General features: G+C 44.5%; 1 protein-coding gene across 2 annotated transcripts in view; it reads right to left on the bottom strand.

Annotated features, from left to right (window-relative positions):
• LOC145342905 (tyrosine-protein kinase JAK2-like) overlaps positions 1-14,363 on the bottom strand; it is a 270,756-nt gene that overhangs the window by 155,737 nt on the left and 100,656 nt on the right. Inside the window, exon 1 of one of the 2 annotated variants that reach the window (XM_080188486.1) lies at positions 12,015-12,134. The exons of the other annotated variant lie outside the window; for it this stretch is intronic. The gene's annotated coding sequence lies outside the window, so the exon portion shown is untranslated. Of the gene's footprint in view, positions 1-12,014; positions 12,135-14,363 lie in introns of those variants that run through there. 2 annotated transcript variants of the gene reach the window in all.

Below are 14,363 nucleotides of genomic sequence, written 5' to 3'. Positions count from 1 at the left end.
AAGCTGGAAAAAATGTAGCTTTGCCAGAACATGATAAACCTATCACATTCCATATGTTCTGAACCAGAAATAGAAAGTTTATAAAAAAGAACTTAAAAGACTGCTCACAAAGATCAACACTCACGTTGCCAATACCAGGTTACTTCATTCCAATTCGAGCACCAGTTTGTAGGCTGGCTTTTTCATCCGTTTTATCAGTCACTGTAGACATCCCACTATAAAATTGGAGAGGTACAGACCAACTGCTATTCTCAAACAGGAGAGAACTTGGTTCAGTGATCAGGTCTGTCTTCACATGCTGGAGGAAAACAGCACGTACTAAAACCACTGTAAACAACCAACCCTCTCCTCATATCAGCCTACAACATTTGTCTTGAAGAGATTAGCGATCTCATACAGCAGTTCCCCTCCCTTTCTTTAACCATCCTCTCAAACTGGACACTGCATTCTTCAAGCATGTTTTTAAACCCCATTTTAACTTCATTTCTCTTTGTGAGCAATCAGAAACTGACGTAAAAACAGGGACGACATTTCGGAAGTTCCTCACTGCCTGTGAAGTGCTTTGGGAGCTCGGAGGATGAGAAAGGCGCTATATAAATGCAAGTTCTTTCTCCCCACTCCATAAAATGTGTTGTGTATCTAAGTGCAACGCAATGCTCAGTCCTGTGAACGGCATCATATTTCCAATGTATTCGTACATTTGTTACGGCTCTATATTCTGGAGCAAAAATGTGCAGGTTCTTCTGTTCCTCTCTACATGTTTTCACATAGTTGTTAATTGTATCAGGTGCAATGGACCCAATTTTTATAAGACCATTATGCTGGATGAATAAGGCAAGCATATAGAGCCACAGATGCTTGTACCTGGGAGTGTTCGCTCTTGACTGCCTGAACTCAGCTCTGCCAAAACTAATAGCCTTCATCCTGCTGCGCACAATAACCAGTTATTACTTCCAACCCAAGTTAGAATCAAATCCAGACTGAATGCCGTCTCAATGGGTTTCGAAGTCAAATAATTGGAGTAGTTTTAACTCACTGAATGAAGCTCAGAATGCAGGGCGGATAAAAGAGACAAGTTGGTGAGATTCTCTAGCCTCCCGCAGTGCTTCAGCAGTGGGAGGCACGCTGTCATTCGCCGGTGGTGAGATCCCACCTCTGTCAGTGGGACTTCCCAATGAAACCACCCTGTGCCGCCCGGAAACCAACAGCAGGGGATGTGCTGCCAACAGAACCAGAGAATCCTATTGGCATGAATGGCCAGAGAATTCCAGCCAGCAGCTTTGCCCACTCAGGACCACATACTCCAGATGCTGCAAATGTATTTTTCTTTATCCTTTCATGGGATGTGGGCAGCACTGGCAAGGCCAGCATTTGTTGCCTGTATTGAATTTCCTTCAACTTGCTAGCCCATTTCGAAGGGCGATTAAGAGTCAACTATGCAACAGTAGGTCTGAAGTCCCACGTAAGTTAGTCCAGGCAGATTTCCTTCCCTTAAGGACAGTATTAAACCAGATGGGTTTTTTTTTTAAAAAGAAAATCAATGGTGATTTCACGGTCATCATTACTGAGACTATTACAGATTTATTAATCGCATTTAAATTCCACCAGCTGCTGTGGTGAGATTTAAACCCAGGTCCCCAGAGCGCCAGTCCCCAGTCTGAAATAACATAAGAAATGAGGGAAGCACAAGACAACATCTGCAGAAAGAGAAACAGAGTTAACGTTTCAGGTCATTGGGTATTCATATTGACTCAAAATATGAACTTGGGACATGTGGCCATCATGTTCAATGGAAGAATGCACATGCAGAGCACTAAAAACAGCACAAGGTAGGGTTCATTATTAGATCACTGCAGTTTGGATTTACGTTTTGGTGTTCAGAGTATTTAAACTGCAATTTCAAAGCTTCAACCTATTAAACACTTCGATTTTAACATTCTTCATGAAAGGTCAAATGAAATCTTACAATGGTTTGTTTCCTCCTTTTTCTCAATACCTCACTGATTCCTTTAGAGGTCTGGTGCCAGCAGTACAGGTTTTGAACCTGGGGCCTTTGAGTCTGGCAGTGATAGTAATGCACTGTCGACCGCCGTTAGCTACTAGAATGGTCCAATATCGATCGCCTATTGAAATATTTTGCATTTGTGGGCAAGACCTGTGAATCCTTTGTGGTGGAGGCTGCCTCGCTAAATATTTATAAGACGCGGGTTGATGGGTTTTTGATAGGAGAGGGGATTAAGGGTTATGGGGAGAGGGCGGGAAAGTGGAACTGAGCAGCGACAGATCAGCCATGATCTTATTGAATGGCGGGGCAGGCTCGAAGGGCTGGATGGCCTACTCCTGCTCCTATTTCTTATGTTCTTATGTTCTTTGTTCTGGATTCTGGGTGGATTCTGGGTTCTGGATGGAAGAGTTTCAAGAGGCAGAGGCATAGGGTGGGATATTCCAAAACCAACCACCGCTGAAGCCAACATAAGCACATCTTGCTTTGCGGAAGTAGAGGCAGCCTATCAATGGCTGGCTGCAAGATCTTCCAGCCCCACCGCTGCCAATGGGCTTTCCCGTTGTTTGCACCCTCTACCACCGGGGAACCCGCAGAGGGGCTTACCGTTGACGATCCCACTGTAAAATCCCACCCGTAGGCCAGAATTCTCTGGCCATTCACGCCCTGTTGCCACTGCAAGCGAGGATGGAGAATTTGGCACTCAGCCAAATTTTCATTCACCGCAGCAGGACCGGAGAATCCTGCTGGCGTAAACAGCCAGAAAATTCTAGCCATCGTGCCTGAACAGTAACTATCTACTTTTGAACATAATCATGTACAGATATACAAGACCGTCAACCTCTTCAACCCAAGCCATGAACTTCCTCGATTCTGATTACTACCACACTGCTATTAGTTGTGTTGCTCCCTTAATATTGCCATTTGGAGGATACTCTATTGCCTGTCTCACATTAACTATTTTAGCTTGAACATCCAAATACCAAGTTCTTTCCAAATATATTTAAATATACATTCTACCCCTTCTCCCCACCAAGTCTCTGCCTTCATAAGGAAGATTTCATGACCTCTCCTTGATTGTGGTGATATGAAGTTTGGGGGGGATTGGTAGCCTCAACACTGGATTTCCTTGTTCTGAAATAACTGTTCCACAGCAGAAGTTGCATTTGTTGTTTGAGATTGAACATTTAAATTCTTTTCTTCCTCTCCTTGCTGTTGTCCTTTTCCTTAGCAATAGTTTCCCTTTTGTGATTAAATGTTAAAAGGTTTATCCCTTTCTTCACCTTGGCTGTGCATCCTATCTTTGTTCATGGAACTGACGCCAATTCTTTTGAACAATTCCATTTGCCATGCTTTACCTTCAGACTCCTGAGGTTTTGGGGAATCCTATATTGTGGCCATGAGAGGTGAGGAAGACATTTGATTAATGTCTTGCTGTCTTCTCTCCAATTGCAGTAACTCCAACGTAGTGGTAAGGTCAGTGTCCACTAATGTCGACAAGGTGGATATCATCCGATTGGGTCTTGTTTCTGGTTCTGAAACCATTCAGTTATTTCCACCCTGGGCTACCAGATCAACGTGGATGCATTTACTAAGGGGTCAGTATTGATGGTGAATGCAGGATGGCAGCAGAGTTTCCCATCAACTGGGTTTCGATATCACCATCTCTGATGATTTGCTGAATGATAAAATCACACTCAGGTATTCATTGGACCAACTCGTCCATTTCCTCTTGCAGGTTGAAGAATGTTACCTTCATCTGTTTAGAAAGCGGCCAGATTATCTACCTCAGCAAAGAAAGAAATGGTCACAAAAAACCTCCACTGAAGTCCCAGTTAGGATCATCAGTACGAGAATCAGAATTCCTACGGTGCAGAAGAAAGCCATTTGGCCCATCGCGCCCGCACTGACAACAATCCCACCCAGTGTTTCTTCAGAAGGAATTCCTCAAAATGCAGCTAATGAAAATACAACAAAATTTATTCCAACTTATAAATCAAAGAAAGTGTTTAATAAATAAACATCTTTACTCCAAACTTGGAGCCTCACCCTGGGCCACTCCAAGCTTTCCTCAATTCTACATAGTTCTTTACTTATAATGAATCAGCTGGTCAGCTGACCATTACATCACTCTGTAATTGGTTCCATGATTTACTGGGGTCAGTTGACCCTTACATCTTGTTCCCATTGGTCACATTAAATCCAATACTAAGTTGTCACCGATTACATTCTAACACCCAGCCCCTATCTCTGTAACCCCACATATTTACCCTGCTAATCCCCCTTACTTACATATCTTGGGACACTAAGGGTAAATTTAGCATGACCAATCAACCTAACCCCGACTGCAGAGGAAACCAGAACACCGGAGGAAATGCATGCAGACATGGGGGGAATGTGAAAACTCCACACAGTCACCCAAGGCCAGAATTGAACCCAGGTCACTGACACTGAAGACTGAAGTGCTAACCTCTGCGCCGCTCTGTCCGTGTTGGACAGATCGGTGGTCTACCACTCGGTATATACTCAATGACTGCCTGTTCTTTGATACTTTCTGGGCAGCACAGTGGTTACTACTGCTGCCTCAAGCGTCAAGGACCTTGGTTCAATTCTAGCCTTTGGTGACCGTGTGGAATTTGCACTCTCTCCCCAGTGTCTGCATGGGTTTCCTCCAGGTGCTCCGGTTTCCTCCCACAGTCCAAAAATCTACAGGTTAGATGGATTAGCCATGGGAAATGTGCAGGATTATGGGAATGGAGGGCCTGGATAGGATGCTCTTTCAGAGAGTCGGTGCAGATTCAACAGGCCAAATGGCCTCTTCATGCACCGTAGGGATTCTTTGGTTCTGCTCCTTTGATGAGACTGGGGACAACTCAAGCATCTTGGGTCAGGAGAGAAAATTCCCGATTATCACAGAGCATCTCCAGTATCTACTGCTCCTGTGTTGGAGCAATTCTAGAAGTGTGTCTATAAGTGGGAGTTTGATCCGTCCCGTGCCATACAATGCTGTGTCTGCTGTCCGCATGATGTAGAGATGCCGGCGTTGGACTGGGGTAAACACAGTAAGTCGTCTCACAACACCAGGTTAAAGTCCAACAAGTTTATTTGATAGTAAACCCACAAGCTTTCGGAACGCTGTTCTTTTGGTGAGTAGCTGTCTGCAGTCAAAGGTTGGCTAGCCACAGTTCTCTATCAAACAGGACTATCACATTTGCTCCTGTGTCCAATTTAAAGTTGGTAATGTACCCATTAACACATATATCAACATTCCGGTAAGTATATCTGGGGTCTCTGAACTCATCTCGGACACATTGTTCTTGGTGTGACTCTTCCATTTCATAATCCTCTATGTTGTGAGGGTTTTCAAACTGCACATTTTCCCAAAGTTTCCCAGACTTTTACAGTGGACGCATTCTGCCATGCTTGCAATATACTCTTCGCACCCGTGAGGCACTTTGACACCACACAGCTGATATATAGTTTGCTGCCACCTTGAATTTTAATTACAGTCTTCTTTGCTCTGGAGTGTCTTTTGCATTTTGTCGTTTAATAACTTGAACAGACATGGGTTGGTGTTCTGCAACACATCTTCCCCTTCTCAATTTAACTTGATTTTGTTGACAGAACCCAAGTTAGTGGACCATCTGTAACACCTTCTCCAAAGTGAAATCTTTGGATTGAAGCGTGTCAGAAAGGGTAGCATTTATTACTCCAACTACTATGTGATCTTCTATTGGCACTCAGACTTAATATTATCACAGTCACAGCCTTCAAACAAATGATACAATTCTTAAAAATTTATTCAAGGGACATTGGCATCGCTGGCTGGCCAGTATTTATTGCCCATCCCTAGTTGCCCCAGGGCAGTTGAAAGTCAACCATATTATTATGGTTCCGGAATCACACGTAGGTCAGACCAGGAAAGGAGAGCACATTTGTTTCCCTAAAGGACGTTACTGAATCAGATGCGTTTTCTGACAATCGACAATGGTTTCATGGTCATAAGTAGATTCTTAATTATAGGTTTTCTTTTAAAGTTCCACCATCTACCATGATGGGATTCGAACCTGGGTCCCCAAAACATTAGCCGAGTTTCCGGATTAACAGTCTTGCCGTAATACCACTACACCACTGCCTCCCCAAATTATTGATGAAGATGTTGACAGGGCTTACAGACCCTTGAATTAAACTTTGCTCTTTCCATCAAATTATCTCTTGGGGTCTCATTGGAGCTAACAGACATCTGATAGCCATCACAAAGATGTAACAACTCGATTGCACTGGAGCACTGAAAAAAATTGAATGTCATTCTTCAGTGTCACTCAGTGTGACCCTACACAGTATGAAAGCAAGTTGATTCAGCTAGCGTAAAGTTTGTCTATCTCTAGTGGTTTAATTGACGCATGAGGTGACCAAACTTCAGTGGTTCACAGGACACAGCTCTTTAGCAGACAATCTATCAACATGATAAGTTTACATCCTTTCCCTCTATGGCTCGTCACCTTGGCATGTTGGAGGGACTGATGGACTCCAATGACCCTTTGAGCTTCTTGCTCCTGATAAGGCAGCAAGGTTGGGGTTGAGGTGCCAGACAAAATGCAGTCCAAAAATGTCCTCAACAGCAGAACAAGCAAATTGAGACAGTGGGGGGAGTTTTCCCATCCTGCCCACCATGGGAATTGTAGCAGGTGGAGGGGGTGGAGGTGGACCATGCAAAGGTCCATTGACCTTGGCAAAGATTTTCCGGTTTTGGGGTGACCACGGCCAGAAAGTCCCACCTCCCTGACCGCAAAAGCAGAATATGCAGTGCCAAAGCAGTCCCGGTCAACATGGTGACCAAATTCTGACCACCAACCCATCAAGGTCATGTGGACGACTGCACCCCAGATGCCAGGATGGCACGGTGGTTAGCACTGCTACCTCACAGCGCAGGGACCCGAGTTCAGTTCCCAGCTTGGGTCACCATTCCAAGTTCATATGATTTTTTTGCTGAAGAGGATATGGTGCGGGTCCTCACAGCTTCAGGAAACCGGGTTCAATTCCCGGCTCAAGCCATTGTGTGGATTTTGCACGTTCTCCCCGTGTCTGTGTAGGTTTCCTCCGGGTGCTCTGGTTTCCTCCCACAGTCCAAAGATGTGCGGATTAGGTTAATTGGCCATGCTAAATTAACAGTAGTATCAGGGGGATTAGCAGGGTAAATATGAGGAGTTACGGGAATAGGGCTTGGATGGGATTTTGCTCGGTGCTGACCTGATGGGCCGAATGGCCTCTTTCTGCACTGTAGGGATTCTAAACAAATCATGAGCATGTTTCCAGCTGCATTCACTTGCCAAGCTTTCCTAATTTATCTTTATTGTCTTATAATGCAAAGCAGATAGGCACAGTATTAAACAACAAGAACAGCAACATCAGGCCATACACTTTGTATTTCTGACAAGTCTTCTAAAAATCACTGCATTTTCAGCATTCACAACAAAATCAGGTGAAGCATTCCCAGTATCAACAATTCTGTGTGAAAAAAGTTCTGAATATCAAGACGTGGACCAAATTTCTGTATTTTACACTGATGACTATGCAAAATACCATCACTGCGGGTAAAGAACTGGAGATAGTGAGGCTGTGGCCAGGGATTTTACAACCTCGCTCGGGCGAGGTTCGTAAAATCCTACCTGAGACCAATAGAGAATTCTGTTATGTGAGCCCACGCCTGCCCCGGGGCAGGTGTGCCAGTAAAATTCTGGCACATGTATCAATTTACAAAATTCAACTGAATCAAAAATCAGTCTTCTCTTCTTCAAAGATTGTAATCCAAGAATACTCAAATGCTATTGATAAGGTATTTCCCTCATGTATCCCATTTTCTTGGTAAAGGTAAGTTGTGTGGCGATGGAGAATTGTGGCGATGGGGACAGAGCTTTGAGCCTGGGCATACGCAAAGGTCAGTGGACACCAGTCTTGGGACCGTCGTATCTTTGGGTAGGAGCATCTGTGACTGAACTGTCCTCTTCTACATGCCCTCTGCTCAGCCAAGTGTCGGGAGATGGGACGGTGGATGATCGGGGGGAAGCAAGAAAAGGTGCCCCAGAAGTAGACCACCTCACCTTCTCCTGGCTGGGGAACATCACCTCTGCGGTGGAAGACAGAAAACTTTACTAATAAATAAAAACAGAAAATTCTGGAAAAACTTCGCAAGGGCATTTGCAGACAGAATAACTTGATTACAATTCCAAGTTCATATGACTTTTTTGCTGAAGAGGATACGGTGCGGGTCCTCACAGCTTCAGGAAACCGGGTTCGTTTCCCGGCTCAAGCCACTGTGTGGAGTTTGCATGTTCTCCCCGTGTCTGTGTGGGTTTCCTCCGGGTATTCTGGTTTCTTCTCAGTCCAAAAATGTGGGTTAGGTGGATTGCCCATGCTAAGTTGCTCCTTAGTGTCAGGGGGATTAATAGGATAAATATGTGGGGTTACGGGGATAGGGTCTGGGTGAGGTTGTTGTCTGTGCAGGTTCGATGGGACAAATGGCCTCCTTCTGCACTTGTAGATATTCTACGATTCTATGATACGGGCTCAAAACATTCACTGCATTTCTCTGCCCGCAAACACCACCAGATTTTCCAACATTGTGTTTTCATTTCAGACTTCCAGCATCTGCAGTATTTCACTCATATTTCAAGAGAAAGCTTTAAACTTTCTAAGTTGTAATGTTAGAACACTCCTGGGTAATCTCAAGCATGTGTTGATGGTACACACGGTTGCCACTGTGCTCTGCTTCTTGAATGTTGTAGGAGCTACACTCATCCAGGCAGTTAGAGAATATTCCATCACACTCCTGGAATTGCACCTTGCAAATGGTGAACAGACGTTGGGAAGTCAGGAGATGAGTTACTCACTACAGGATTCCCAGGCTCTCATCTGCTCTTGTAGCCACAGTATTGGTGTGATTTGTCTAGTTAAATTTCTGGTCAATGGTAACCCGCAGGATGTGAGTGGTGGGGATTCAGCAAATAGCTGAATATCAAAGAGAGAAGGTTAGCTCCTCTCTTGTTGGAGATGGCTATTGACTGGCATTTGTATGATGCGTATATAGCTTACCACGCTTCAGCTCAAGCCCGAATGTGGTCCAGGTCTTGCTGCATATGACACACACTGCTTCAGTATCTGAGGAACTGAGAATATGCAATGTAGCATATAACTGCACTTCTGATCTTATGATGGCGAGAAGATCACTGATCAATCAGCTGCTGGTTGTTGGGCCTAGGACGCTACCCTGAGAATCTGCTGATTGACCTCCAACAAACACAATAGTCCTCCTTTGTGCTAGGCATGACTCCAATCAATGGAGAGTTTCGCCCTGGATTCCCAGTGAATTCACTTTTGCTCAGGCTCCTTGATGCCACCCTCAGCCAAAATGCTGAGCCAAATTGATGTCAAGGGCATCCATTCTCACCTCACCCCTTGAATTCAGCTCTTTCTGTCCACTTTGGACCAAGATTGTAATGCGGTCTGGAGGCAATTGGCAGAACCAACACTGAGCATCAGTTATCGCTATGTTAGTTCTACTTGATAGCACTGTCGGCAATCGCTCCCATCACTCCCAGCACGCTCTCCTGCTGTTCTCATTGAATCAGCGTTGGTTCCCTAGTTTGATGGTAATTATGGAGTAAAATATATTCTGAAACCTTTTTCCTACATTACAGCACTGACTATACTTCACTACAAGTATTTCATTGGCTGGGAAGTCCCGAGGATGTGAAAGGCACTATATGAATGCCTTTTTATCTATTGAAAGGAATCCAATAAGTAAGTAGTCTGGTGCTGATGGGTAAATCTACATTTTATAGACAGGGCACTCGTAAATTCAGAAACAAATAATTCATCTTATCAAAGGTTGGACGTGCTGGCTGGTGCTTAGAGGGCAATTATGTCTGAAAAATGAAATGAATAGCTCTTGCGCACAGGTGGTACAATTTTACTTATGCTGTCTGCCAAAATGATCACAAAGGTTTACCATGTCATGTAAATAATAGGTTACACTGCAAAATTAATATTTATCTATTGTTTGATATTTACGTCAAGCATTCTTTTTATCTCAGTACACTAGCCCACTTCCAGAAGATAAAACCAAGGATTAAAGCAACAATGTCAATCCCACACTCAAAATATGGACAATAATGCAAAACTCTCTTTCTTTGTCAGCCTGCAGGGCTGCTTTTTAGTGTATTGGCAGCTCTATGCTGCCCCGAAGTAACATGAACAATGTAGTTCCTCTATGGGCTCCATTCTTGCTGCTAAGTAGTGTAAAGTTAACAGTACACCTGCACTATTAATTTTTCCGTCACCTCACCTGAAAATTTCGTGTGCCACCGTTAATCGAGCAAGATGTATAAAGCACGTTTACTTACAGTTGACAACTTTCAAAAGCATTCCACACGTGATACTGGCACAGTGCTAAGCACTGCTCACACTGCTAGGAACCCAGGTTCAATTCTGACCTTGGGTCTCTATCTGGAGTTTAAACCTTCTCCCCGTGTCTGCAGGAGAATGGGGTTGAGAAGCTTGTCAGCCATGCGAAGCAGACTTGATGGGCTGTGCCCTAATTCTACTCGGATACCTTATGATCTTTTCCAGGCGCTCCGGTTTCCTCCCACAGTCCAAAGACGTGCAGGTTAGGTGGATTAGCCATGAAATATGCGCAGCCCGTTGGGAATAGAGGCTCTTTCGCGGAGTTGGTGTAGATCCAATGGGCTGAGTGGCTTCCTTCTGCACTACGTTGATTCTAAATTGCCTCTCAGTGTCCCAAGATATTTAGTTTAGATGAATTAGCCATGGGAAACGTGTGGGGCTACCGGTATAGTGTCAGGAAAAAGACAGGGGAAAAATACACCGTCAGAGAGTTGGTGCAGACTCAAAGGGCTAAATGGCCTCTTCTGCACTGGATGCAGCAGCATACAGATGCTCTAATTTCATCCCAATATTTATTTGAGACATTGTGCAATATGTTATATTCACTTTATACAGGTCACTATGTAATATATAAAGAGTTTCCAAGGGGTTAAGCGGTCTTTATTAACTGAGAAATGTTTAACGACTAAAACTCAATAGTGGTGAGACATTGGTCGATGTTTTTCTATCTGATGCAGGGACAGTGGTGAAAGGGACTCTTGTGGATGTCAGCAGAGGCTCCAGAACTCCACTAACTTCAAAAAAAAAGTGTAATTCACCAAACGAAAACTAGGGTGGCACAGTGGTTAGCACTTCTGCCTTACAGCCCCAGGGACCCAGGTGCAATTCTCGGCTTGGATCACTGTCTGTGCAGAGTTTGCACTTTCCCCCTGCGTGGGTTTCCTCCAGCTTCCTCCCACAGTCCAAAGATGTGCAGGTTAGGTGGATTTAGCCATGGCTAAATTGCCCCTTTAGTGTTAGCTAGAGTAAATGCATGGGGTTGTGGGGATAGGGCGTGGCTGGGATTGTGGTCGGTATAGGCTCAATGGGCCGAATAGCCTCCTTCTGCACTGCTGGGATTCTATGATTCTTATTCTCACTAGAGGTAAAAGCATTCAGAAAAAAATACGTTCGGCAGCCTGTCTAGAACATCATGAAATGCGACATGATCCATAGGGTTTGGTGTGAAAGCTTATGTTACACACCAGACTGTTCTGTTGAAACAACACAGATTTATTTTAGGGGAACTGCACCGTGCACACAATGCTCTGCAACTTAATCGCTGCTTTAAATCATTACAGGATATTCAGTCAGGAAACGTATAACTTCCCGATTTGTCATTGCAGCGCTGTGGTGAAACAACACTTGGTTTTCAGTGAACCAGTTAGTGCCTTTACTACCCTCCGCTACACTCCGTGGTAAAGTCGGGAGTGCAATCACCCTGTTCCCCAGAAGTATCGCCGGCACGGAGCACAAGTTTGCAGCACTCCTGAGACAGAGGACCAGGCACCAGGTCCGTGTCTGAACAGAGATGGGGCTTGAAAATACTGAAGTAAACTTGTACACATACCTTTCCTTAACTGATTCATTGCTGCAGGACCGAGGTACGAAGCATGTCGCCTCTGGCGAACAAATCTCGAGTAGTCACGTCGTTCACAACTCCCCTGCTGCCAACGCACTCGTTCGCAGTTGGCCACTGAAGTGCCCGTCCATTTTACACAGCAGCAGATTTTTTTTGGGGGGGGGGGGGTGGCAGGGGAGGACTGTTACAAACAATTTTTTTTACGCTGTACTGACAGGTTAAGACGAGAGTGTGACGAACCTTTGCTGCTCACAGGAAGACTGCCTTTCATTCACATCCTGACAGGAAACTTTCAGTGTGAAGGCTCCTCCCAAGTCATTCAGGGTTACAGGGTGGAACTATGCTTCAAGGCACATGTGGAACTATGCTGCATTCAGTATTTTACTACGAGACAGAAAACTATATTCCTTATTTCTGAACTCTTAAGGGTGCTCGTGGCGAATCAGATAATGAACTTTAAGGTTTGGTGCTACATGGAAGCAATGCAAGGCTTGAAATTTTCTTCAGCCCCGCAGCACTTGTTACCAGTATTGCCTGCATAACACAGTAGACGGGATTCTATGTGCTCCCGTAGCGTGTTTCTCGGTGGTGTTGACAAGATGGGGTCTTCTAATCCCACCGCTGACAACAGGGTCTCCCATTCTATGCACCACCCTCTGCCAGGAAACCTACAGCGGGGCTTCACCACTGGCAGGACTGGAAGATCCCGATGGTGAGAACAGTTGGAATATTCCAGCCAGTAAGAGTGCTGAAGTCCCTCCATAGCCTCGCACCCCACCCACCCTTATAATTGTGCACGCCAAGAATTCTGTATTCTGTCAACTCTGGCCCATCGTGCATTCCCACCCCCTCTGTCTAGGTTCTGACATGGCGCTGGAGCATGACGACTTCGTGCAAGCTTGTCCTGCATACCCTCTAACCCTATCTCATTCTATGATTTTAAAACTCTAACTACTATAATCTCTCTAACAAAGCTCTTTCTCTACAGCCTAACTATGACTGTAACGCTACATTCTGTACCCTCTCCTTTCCTCCTCTATGAACAGTATGCTTTGTCTGTATAGTCCGCAAGAAACAATACTTTTCACTGTAAACAAATACTTGTGATAATAATAAATCAAATCAAATCAAAAGTCCTACCAGTGGAAGATGTAGCAAACATCTGGTAGGAACCTTACCTCTTTAATTTCCCAAACCCACTATGAAATCCTTCCATTTACCATCAAGAACCTCGTTCAAAAACTATTTCTCTGAACAAGCTCTTAGCTACCCTTTCCAATACCCTCTCTTTGATTCGGTGTCTATTTTCAATGCTAATGATTCTCTGAAGCATCTTGGCATGTTATCCTATTTTAAGGGCACTATATAATTTACAAGACTTTAACTACACTTAATGAGTACGTTGTTGGTTGTTAAGCACTTCAGGTTGTCTTAAGTTAAGAAAGGTGCAATGCAATTATTTATTTTAATAAAGAGGCTTCAAAGTAACCCATTGGCAATTGAGTGCAGTGAAAGTCCTGGGGATTTAATGCGCTGACATACTATTGCAATTTTCCTTCCTCCACACGCTTCTTAAAACAGACTGAGCAACAGGAACATTGAGACAAGCAATGAAATACGGACACCTGTACAAAACAACACATTCCATTTCTTCCTGATTAGGACAACAGGGGAGATGGGAAGAAGTGAACTGATCTGAAAGAGAGAAAAAGACTTTCTTGGGAATTCTACCGTCCCGCCCATCATGGAATCGGAACGGGCGAGGAGCAGACAATGGAAATGTCCGTTGACCTCAGGCAGGATTTTATGGTTTCAGTTCGAGTGAGGCCATAAGATCTCGCCCCATGAAATGGGATTTTAACTCTTACCCACCCAAGCAAAATCCGGGTGGGAGAACAGATAAAATCAAGCAGAATTTCTTGTCATTGTCAAACTTCACCAACACTTTAGGACAGGCAGTTAAGCAGCCTGCTCAAAGCTAGTGGGGTCCTCCTCTAAATATGCAGATGTAAGTCCAATATGATAATCAGGCCCAGATGGCAGTTTTAACTCCATCTGAAATGGAAAGGCCACTTAGCTTAGTGACTATCCCACAAGACGCTATGTAGACAAATGGCATTGTGGTTAGCACTGCTGCCTTACATCGCCAGGAATCTGTGTTCAATTCTGGCCTGGAGTGACTGTCTATGTAGAGCTCCTACATTCTCCCCGTGGCTGCGTAGGTTTCCTCCCAGTGTTCCGGTTCCCTCCCAAACTCCAATGATGTCCACTTTAGGTGGATTGGCCATAATAAATTGCCCCTTAATATCAGGTGGATTAGCAGGGTTAACACGTGGA

Source organism: Carcharhinus amblyrhynchos, chromosome 5, assembly GCF_965287045.1.
Source record: "Carcharhinus amblyrhynchos chromosome 5, sCarAmb.v2.hapA, whole genome shotgun sequence".
Lineage (NCBI taxonomy): Eukaryota > Metazoa > Chordata > Chondrichthyes > Carcharhiniformes > Carcharhinidae > Carcharhinus > Carcharhinus amblyrhynchos.
This window is presented reverse-complemented; position numbering and strand designations above follow the sequence as displayed.